Genomic DNA, 11089 nt, shown 5'->3' on the forward strand with positions numbered 1-11089 from the left:
ATATAATATTTAAAAGAAACTAGTAAATGACAAAAGCACATATCAAAATTGCTTAAATGAAAACTGAAAATACACAAATATAAGCCTATTCAAAACATAAATAAACACTCTAATAATATGTAAATAATTCTAAAATAACACACTGATGATGACCTCTGACAAACAAGGGCGCGATTTCAGTAAAAGCAGTTGGTAAGTCAGAGACAATTACCAAAATCAAGTTATTTCAATGATACTCTCAGACATTTGATCTACAATTAAATATATTTAATTTAATTTAATTTATTCAAATGCAATTATGCAAAAAATTATACAAAACTTAAATAACATAATAGAATAAAGCAAATTTAAGTGTACAGAGTAGCAAAAAATGTACACTATATGTTATGCTTGCACAAGGTTGGATATGTGTGAACACATCAAGCGCTGCACAACATCCGTCCTCACTTTCATCAGCATTATGTTCATTCAAACATAAAAAAACCCACATCAATTATTTAAAGTTTACAGAATTCAAGGAGACCCACAAGAATCAATTTTTTCTTCTTCGTATAACAGCAACAACCTCCACTGTCGAGTAGTGAGTTAGAGAAAGTAAGTCCTGCAGCATGCTATGAATTTATCATCACAAAGCCGTAGAGCAATCGATTGCACATTGAACGGAGAAGATGAGACTAATGCAGGGTTCACATTGAAGCCTGCCAACTGAGGCAGAAGGAGAGAAGAAGATGATGGAAAAATCGATGGCCCCCACCTGGCCCTTCACCCAGGTGACCGACTTCCCCCAGTAATGAACCGACCAAGCAAATGGATAAATGAGGTGCTGCTCTGGTAGAGCGTCACCACGGCGATAAGACAGACCACAACCTTTTCAGCTCGTTGCTATTTTGATTTACTAAATAATGTAGGTGTTTATATGTAGTATTCGGCTTTATGCAACAACAGTACCCAAAGGTTAAAAAGGAAGTGCAGGGAGCCAGAATACAGTATAAACACATATAATGGTCTAATTTGACAAGCAACCACCTAGCAACAACCTAGAACATCTTAGCAGCCAGCTAACAATATGCTGAAACCCCGTCAGACAGTTTAACAGAAGAAAATTAAAACATCTTCCTCGCTATTGTAATAGGAGATTAAAGTGTGTGAAATGTCTTCTTTCAGAGGCTTTAAGGAAATAAAGATTAGTTTCCTTTTTTTAAAAGCAAAAGGTAAAAAAAAACTGCTAACAGGTACTAGAGGACAACATAGCTGAAATTATTTGTAGACATGCAGTTAATTCACCCTTTCTAAGTCAGCACCACACATACACTTCCTTTGCTCTATTCTCTTCATCCAAACAAAATGTTCCCTCCAGCGCACTCTTCCTCTCTCCCTTTCCCAGGTCTGCGACCCGTCAGTCAGGCGGAGAGCTCTTGGCTCCTGTACTCATTTAGACAGCCCTAAGTTCCCCTGACAGCTGCTGCAATTGAAATGATACAGAAATAACAACAGCTGGGTGTTGCACACACACACACACACTCTTGAGACAACCTCACTATGGCCCATTCAACCACGTATCCATTTGCTTCAGGGTTTCATTAGTCCAGCAGGGGCAATATTTATGTAAAAGCTCTCAGTTTACCAGGTTTACTGACAAAGAAAGCAGACTAATTCACTTCGTAGCTTCCAAGCTGTTTTTCTGTTGCTTGTAAACAGGGCTGGAATTTCAAAATCTATGGGAGTAGCAACCATAATAGAAATATCTAAATTCACAGTAATAATTATATTTCAAGAGCTTAATTTCGCTTAGCCGCAAAGCAAAGGAAATATTTTTGTTGGTGACGTAAAATGGTTTTGAGGTCAAGCAGAAGGCTGTGCCAACCAGTTGAACCAGCAGCCAATCTAACATATCAACGCACCAACAGTATTATTGGTGGCACCCATTTACCTACTTTTCAGCAAAGCAGTTTTGACTCCTAGGCAAATACTTCACCGAATTAATGTTCATGAGTCACACTGGTAAGATTTTCGGATCATTCCTAAGCCCATGCCAAAATTCATTTTAAAAAGGAAGAAACATTCTGGCATTAATAGAAATGTAAGAATTGAAAAATTCTCAGACTAACAATTTATGAGCAGGAATTAATTGAACTGGCCACAACGCACGGGAAGTTAAATTAAAATTACTGAATTAGAAGACTTATTTACTGATTTGCAATTCAAAGAAATTCAACACGTGCAATGCATTCTGGGAAACTAGGTGTTCTTCTCAGCCACTGTCTGTCTGTCTGTCTGTCTATCTATTAACCTTCAAACTTCCAAGACTTTTTAAACTTTTTTTAAACTTTCAAATAAATAGTCTTATAATAAATGACCGCCATTAAATATAGTAATTTAACATTTTAATTGTACTTTCTTGCATTGAAATTCAAAGTCCAATTCAGCAACCTGTTCATTTTAATTTGTGATTGATTTGGAATTTAAAATCATTCTCTGTTTAATTTTGAATGGCCCATAACCCTCAAACACAAAAGCAAGATCCATTAGCATAAACAAAATAAAATAATGAATCTCAGAGTGTGCATTTTTCCCCTGCTTGTACGGTCTAAACTTGGGACACTTGGATGCCTGGAACATTACTATTCACTAGTTCATCACAATAGGACAAGTACCTCAAGAGGATGTTTACATCCATTTATCACTCTGCAACAACAACCTTTTCAGTGGTTGCTAATCAAGGGAAAACATTTCCAAAATGAAAAGGTTAATGATGCTATTTACTATCATCTAGGTTCCTCAGGTAATTCTGACCCAGAGTATACAGTAGATGTTTAGTGGATGCTAAAGTTAGCATTTATGCTGGCATCTGACATTCATATAATCCTTAAAATAATTATTTCATTCCAAAAATCACATTATCTCTCATACTTGGCCTTTTCCCATCCAATGTTCAGAGCCATAGGGGGTAACATTCTCACACACTTGAATGGAGTCAACTTCTCTTGAGTAGCAACCAATGAATTGATATGATTGTTCTGTATCTGCTTCATTTATTCACTAAAATCCATCTATGTCTAGCATATCTATGACAGTTTCTTTCAGCAGATGCTGCTACATTGTGCCTCCCTTGTCTCTTACTTCATCCATCTATTCTCTGTCCTGTTGACAATACTTTTTCCGGTTGGCAACAAGTAATTTCTCTTAATTTCCCTACTGAACAGAACTTCACTCCAAGGCTATTGACAAATGAGAACAAAACCTGGAACTGTTCCACCTGCTGTCCACTCTGGGCCCCCGCAAGCCCTCAAGCTCCATGGTGGCATTCCGGGGTGGACCTAAGACAGACTCCTGAGGAGTGGCTTTGATTCACAGAAATGCCTCTTTTTGTTTCAGGAGAGAAAAGAGCAGGAAAACCTCTGCGATTTCTCACCGAGTCAGAGGAAGCGAAAGAGGAGAGAAGATCAGCTTGGTTGGTGTTAAGCCTCTCTCTTTGTCCGTGTTGGGGTGGGTGTTGTTTTGAGGAGGTGATTTTAACCCTCCAAACACTCCCTCCTCCTCAAGGACTCCCTGGAAACCAAAACCTTCTGTCCGTATCATCTCCATTCATTTAGCATCCAGTCAAGTGGTTGAATTATTTATAAAGGCGTCAATGCCTTTTAATGGCTGCTTGGAAGTAGTCTGTTGACACTTCATGGCTAAGGGAGGGAAAAACAGACAATAGCCCACTGTTCTGTCATTAGTGGATAAAGAAAATAAGCCTTGAGAATACATAAAATGGCACATTTAAAGGAACAGATCACGCAAACATGAAAAAATTGTCATTGGTTAGTCACACTCATGATGCTCCAAACCCAACTGAAAGTGCATTATTAGAATAAAAACAATCAATACTTTGAGAGAAAACAGACTCACCAAGTAGCCCTTAAATAACACAATAATACTAGTGATGCACCAATTTAGCTGATACTGATAAGCATGAGCGACATTTAATTGTTGAGACTAGCTTTGACTCTTGCTGCGAATTTGAATGGCGATGCTTCCCGTTTTAAGTGTCAGTTGATAGCCTTTCATTTTTAACCAGAAATGTGCACGCTGCTTTTCTGATGTTCACTGAAGTTTTCCTTGTCGTTTTTTTGCATTATGTCTGCAGTTAGTTATGAGATGATTCACGAGCGTGCAAAACTGCACGTAATAAAAACTCAGCAGTGAGTGAATTCTGAAGAACTAAAACGTTTCTGATTGGCATTTGCGTTAAAAAAATCAACAGATATTTCTGTGATTGGCTACACAGCTCAACGCTGCAAAAAAATGTTGTTAATAGTAACTTTTGACACTGTTCTGAGCAAATGCAAATATGCACTGGATAGTTTGCCAGATCTTCAATTGCTTTTGCTTTCGTTTGAGGGTGTTTAGCACCCTCTACCCCCATAGAAGCACTCCAATTGCAGCTGGGTATACATTGGAGATACATGACTACATATGGATGAATTATGATGATAAGCCAATAATTCATGTTAGAGACAATAACCGATAAAACAGCTGATATTAAAATTATACACTATTCTACTATATATTCTTGGCCTAAACAAATTCAAAATAATAATAAAAATGAATAAATAAATTGTTTTAAATGGTACAAGTGAATTTCCACCACTATACATAATACACAGTATAAAAATAGATATTCATTGTTAAATTTAACAGTGTTATAACTTCAAGGGAGGTAGATCTCTCTCTGTTATGGCTCCTAAACTTTGGAACACATTGCCCCTGGCTCTTTGGACAATAACCACACAAATTTAAGTCTAAACTCAAAACCTATATGTTCAACCAATATTACCGGTTATAATGTTTTTTTGTGTGTGTGTGTGTGTGTGTGTGTGTGTGTGTCACAATCTGTGATGGCGAGGAATGATGGAGAAGAGGAATAAACGAAACAGTCTTTAATCCAAGAAACACATGAACATAACAAGTAGAACCGACAGAGACAGACTGCACAGACTAGGACTTAAATACAGGGATGATTGGGGAAACACAGGTGTATGGGATGACTAATCAAACTAATTAACAAAACGAGGACAGGAACATAACCAAATAAGGGATCAGAAACGGGGCAAAACATGACACAGACAGTCCATGATCCTGGCAGTGTGATTGTGATTATGATTCTGTATTATTACTGTGGTATGCAACTGCAATCGCACGTTCTGGACTTGACAAAAATCCATCTATGTATGACATGATTGTTTATTTGCTTTTGTCATTGTGAAGCGTCCTTGAGCTTGGGAAAGGCGCTATATAAATTTAACTTATTATTATTATTATTATTATTATTAGATACCGGCAAAGGTAATATAAAATGTAAAAACAGGGGCGGAAAAGATCACAATTAATTATACAGTAATGTCCTAAATTTGATAATATGATAATATATATATATATATATATATATATATATATATATATATGTTTTTTTAAATAGGCCAACACTTGATGAAACCACACGATAACTCTATAATGATCTCTGCTGAGTGTTTGTGATCGTTGTAGATATAGATATAAAATAATAGTATATAGTATAATAATAGACATATTAACAATCATATCGGCTGACAATCGATATGGCACCAATATATTTGGCAATAAGTAAAATAGGTTTTAAGGATCTAATGTCTAATAGTAAATTTCTTTATAAATGATATTCAGATGGGACATTTTATAAAAGTTAATTAAGTAATTAATGACTTCCATGTAACAAAAACCTGCTAAAGCACTTTCTGGGATACACATATCCCTAGTTGGGAATCACTGGTGTATATATGCTGAAATGAAAACCTTTGTACCCTACAGGTCAACAGCAATGGGTAACAACAGCCTCACAGCTGCCCTCTAGCATGTTGCAAAAACAATGCACAAGCATGTGACTTCCTGAAGCTCCAGGGATTTTTTTTAACAGCAGAACAAAGTAGCTGAACTGTTAAGAGCCACCACAGCTGGAGACCCAGAGAACAAGTCAAGGAGGATGGAAGAAGGGCAAGCGAGAGAAACTACTTAAATGACACTCCATGGGGAATGCATTCTCCATTTTACCTTACAATTCTCTTTAATGTGACAGGGCAGAGGTGATGGTGGATGCTTTTGGGATGTTGTAATATTTTGCAACACTGATAGAAATATTCACAAGGGACTGGGAAGAGAACGAAAAGAGAAGCCAGATGTTTTGTCTGTCAAAATTACTTTCCCATTCTTCTTTAAAAACTAAGAGAATTAATCCAAGCCTTGTTTTGTATTTGGCTTATCTTGTGTTTTGTAAATAATTTGCAAATGCATGTCCATCATTTTCTTTGGCCAAATCTCCTGATATCCAGAATGGCTGACTGAAATTTGGCTTGGTAACAAAGCTTTTAGTACTCACAGATATACAACAGCTAGACACAAAATTATAGAAAAACAACATATTTACAGAATAATACAAACATGATAAAATAAATATCAATAGTATATCTACAGCAAACTGTTATATACTGTAATGGAAAATACTACTGTTGAAATTTTGGGATCATCGATTTTATTTATTTATTTTTATTTTTTTTAAAGAGTCTTATGGTCAGGTTGCTTTTATTTGACCAAAACTACAGTCAAAAATGGTAATATTGTGAAATTTTATAACAAATTAAAATAACTGTTTACTATTGTAATATATTGTAATAAAAAATTAAATAAATAAAAAATAAAAAATCTGTAGTGGCAAAGCTCAATTTTCAGCGGCCATCACTCCAGTGTTCAGTGTCACATGATCATTCTGATATGCTATTTTGGTACTCAAGAAACCTGTTTAATAAATATCTAACTGACACAATTTAATCAATCAATTTACTTGATGAATAAAACTATCAAATTTGTTTCTCAAAAAAATATTACTGAACCCAATGGTAGTAGTGAATATTTGAATAGATTGTTAAACTATTACATTTGGACACCTCCAGTCTTATCAACATCTATATCTTAGACATCTTTAATGCTCCAAGTTAATATTTAGGTTCATAAAAGTCTTGAACAAAATCTTGAACCAGATTGTAATTTGAGATATTTCCATATTCGTGACTTACTAAATCTAAAGAAGCTGTGGAATCTGAGCACACCAGCCACAAACCAAAGGAACATGATCTGGACTGACTCACAGAGTTTCACAGACAACAGACACCTTTTTTCAATACAATGGGCATTGTGCACCTCACAATGGCTGCAAGCTGTTACGACTGACTTTGCGAACCCCCTCAGTGAATATTTGTCAGTGCTAGCTAGCATTCACCTTACACAGCAACACATTACTCCTGGCATGCCCTTCAGAGAAGTCCCTGCCCACAGAACCATATGGATTCTTCTACAAAAACATGAGAGGTGGAGGAAGGTAGAGCTTGTGTCAAGGTCAGACCTTTACCTTCATTTACGACCTCTAGGCTTGTCTTCATGTCCCGACTCCTCACTTTCATGGACTATCTGGTATGAGGCTGGCTGGAGATTGATATAATATTATCCAGATCAGATTATCCAAATCATTCAGCACAAGGGTTACAGCAGCAAAGCAGATTCTGTTTAGCAAAAAAATAAAAGGATCTTTAAATCTTTGTAAAGTAATAGTTTATCCATTAAAGAATGGCTACTTTTTTCAATATAATGAAACAGAATGAGAATTGGGGCTGGAAAGCTTCAAAAAAGGGTACGAAAGCACCATAAGAACATTATAAAAGCAAACTATACAACACTATATTTATCTTCTGAAACCATGCTAGCTGTGTGTGACAAACAGACCAAAGCATATATCATTACTTGCTAAAAAAAAATCTTAACCTGGCTTTAGAACGATCTATAAGATCTATAAGGCTGGTTCTCAGAAACAGTTTGCACATTTGGTTGAATAAGAAAATGCTGGTTTCTCAGAAAAAGTTTTTGCACAAAATATATGACCAAAAAAAGGTTCACCGAGAAAAGCAGCACAGACAAACAATAATCAATTACATTTTCTCCCTTTTCTGTCCCACCACAAAGTAAACCTTGTCTGTTTATTTGTGTGTTGTTCATTGTTACCTTTGGAGCAATACACTTTTCAATTTCTCCCGAGTATAAACTTGGCGAATAAATTCTATTTTATTCCTGGACTAATCTTCAATCACGTATGGGAAACCGTTCAGCCCAGTTTTTTAAGACTGATTTCTTGGAAAGTCAAGTCGATATATGTACTGCGCAGTGCTGTCAGTGTAACTTAGCTTTATAACTAAATTTATTCTGAAAAATTGTTTTTGAATGTTTCTGATACTACTGCTGAGACACAATCAGACTAGGTTTTTTTAGCAATCCAACCAAATCAACCATCTGAGCTAATTTTATATGACAATGAGGCTAGAACAATCCAGTGGAGACGTGGCTATTATTTGAATAGTTTGATTAAGAATCAGCTGCATTACATTCTGATATCTCTCCCCTAGTAGACTCACTATAGCACATAATTGACTCTTTAATGGGAAAGCAAATCAGCCAGTAAATGTGAGTGTATTTAATCATTCAATCATTCAGTCTCAATAAGCATCCAATTGAAAACGATTCTCCTCTGCTTTTGCATGCACTGCTCAGTACTGAAAACTTAATAATAAATAAAGCAATAATAACATAATCATATATCTACTGTATCGCCTAGACAACAAGATTAAGTCTTACTGAAATTTCCTGAGTGTCTCAAATGTCTCAAAAACATCTCCTCTACAATTTCAGAAGACATCTCAACAATAGCTCAAAATTAACTGATTTTCCAAGATGCCAATGTGTACGATCAATATGCACTGAAGCATTTTAATCTCTCCCCCCAAAAATGGTAATATAAAATAATATAATATAATGTAATGTAATATAATATAATATATCAATTTATTTATAAATAGCAACCACATACATAGGACAAGTGGTTTGTAAAATAGATGGAAGTATTATATTATATTATATTATATTATATTATATTATATACATTTAAACTCAAATAATATTTCATGTCCATTTATTTAATTTTAAATAGCTGTTACATAGATCTCAACAATGACTCAAAATGAGCAGATTTTCCAAGAGGCTCTCTTCCAAGAGATTTTCCAAGTGTGCAATGAAAAGAGGTATCAACATGTCCTCAAGTATTCTCATTAAACTCCTAAACCAGATCACTTGAACTATCACATCCACATTAATGATAAAACTAAATGCCTACCGTATGTCAACAAATGTCTCATTTTTTTTCATCTGAAACAAAGTTGATACGTAAATGAAACATAAGATCTCCATTAACTCTCCTCATGAGCAACAGAATTTCCTCAGACTCAGCATGTTCAGTTACTGTACACAATTTTTGTCTCCCAATAAAAGCCTCTAAAAATGGAAGAATGCAATCACATCACAAGGCTTGAAACTAAGGTGGGAAGTTCAGTCTAATGAGGGCACCCGACTGAAATAGGCATCTTTAGGTCAGCCTCTTTATCCAACACAAAAGCTAATATCTAAAGTTGGCAAACAATATACCGCATTAATGAACATCTCACTCAGATGGGTCCCTCAGCATCAGACCTAATTTCAGCGAACATTCTTCACAGACTGCGTGCCTTCACACAGCAGGAAAACCAGGAATGACTTTGTGGAGTATTCTGCCTCAGGCTACAAATTGCACATCGTGACAGCGTTTTACACAAAGACATCTGTATTCCACATGCACTTTGAACAGGTCTTTTTTATTCTTTCTTTTTTTGGAGGTAATGACCAGGACCAACCTCAGCTAAAGGAAAGCTGTCATGGATAGTTCTGATAGTCATGTTCCCATGCCTTGACATGCTACATCACAGAAGCAGTAACCATTTTGATATTGCATTAGAAAATAGTTTAAACTGTATCTACAAACAATCCTTTAATGTAATCCTTGTGATTACAGTTTGGCCTAAATGCACAGAATACGTACATTATGCTAAGTGCTTATTTATATTTATACAGATGATTATCAGTACATTACACAGTACAGTAAAATGAACATTAAGAGCTTTTTCCGCATGGCTACAATATAATATAATATAATGCAATGTAATGTAATGTAATATAACTCAAAAATATTTAATGTACATTTATCTGATTTTAAATAGTTGTGCAATAAGCAGGATAATATTCAGTCAGCCAGTTTTTATCTGAAAATAAACTTCAGGGTTTTATTTAGAGATAATGACCGGCTGACTGTACAGTATGCTATCCCTGTGCTGTACATCTAATATTATCTTAAAAAACAAGAGTGATCTGTCATTGATACGGTCCATGAAAACTGATTTAACAGCCAAGGAATTCTGCCTGTTTGACTCTAGAGTCTGGACTTTCTTAATTATCTAATAATGACCTACCTAATAATTATCTAAAGTTAATTATCTAATAATGACCACAGTTCTTGCAGACAGTAAACCCCCATGGAACAATTATACTTAAATTAATTGTGTTAATTATAATTATGTCCTCAAAATCCTCACAAACAAGAGTTTCTTAAAGAAGAAATAATTTCTGATTTATGCTTCCTTACTATCTCCTGGATTATGGTGGCCTAACAAGAAGCAGATCAAGAGGCCACAGGAGTAAACAGAGCATCAGCATCAACATTCATTTTAGCTCAAATACATATTAGAAATTCATTCAAATCAATTCAGCACAATTGCTTTACAAAAGCCTGTGAACATTCCTTGTTATTTAGATGTTTTTCAAAGGAAACTAAGCTGCTGAGGCTCCACACACAGACACTGCGAGCAGGTTTTCTGTGTGTTTGTCTGTTACAGCCTTCTGTCAAGTCTCAGTGTCTTATACTGCCCAGTAGTTGACCTTGGGTGGTGACAGAGTGGGTGGAATATATTAAAAGCCCTATCGCATCTGTCAACACGAACACTAATGAGCCGCCAACAGATGGACAGACAGACAGACAGAGCACGTACACACACACACACATCGTACATATACACACCTGTGAGTAATGAGGCATTAACGCAAAATGCAATCACTTCCAACTGTCTGTCAGAAAAAAAGAAGAAACTGTCTGGCAGGGATGACA

Source organism: Sinocyclocheilus anshuiensis, unplaced genomic scaffold (genome assembly GCF_001515605.1).
Source record: "Sinocyclocheilus anshuiensis isolate Anshui unplaced genomic scaffold, SAMN03320099.WGS_v1.1 scaffold2171, whole genome shotgun sequence".
Lineage (NCBI taxonomy): Eukaryota > Metazoa > Chordata > Actinopteri > Cypriniformes > Cyprinidae > Sinocyclocheilus > Sinocyclocheilus anshuiensis.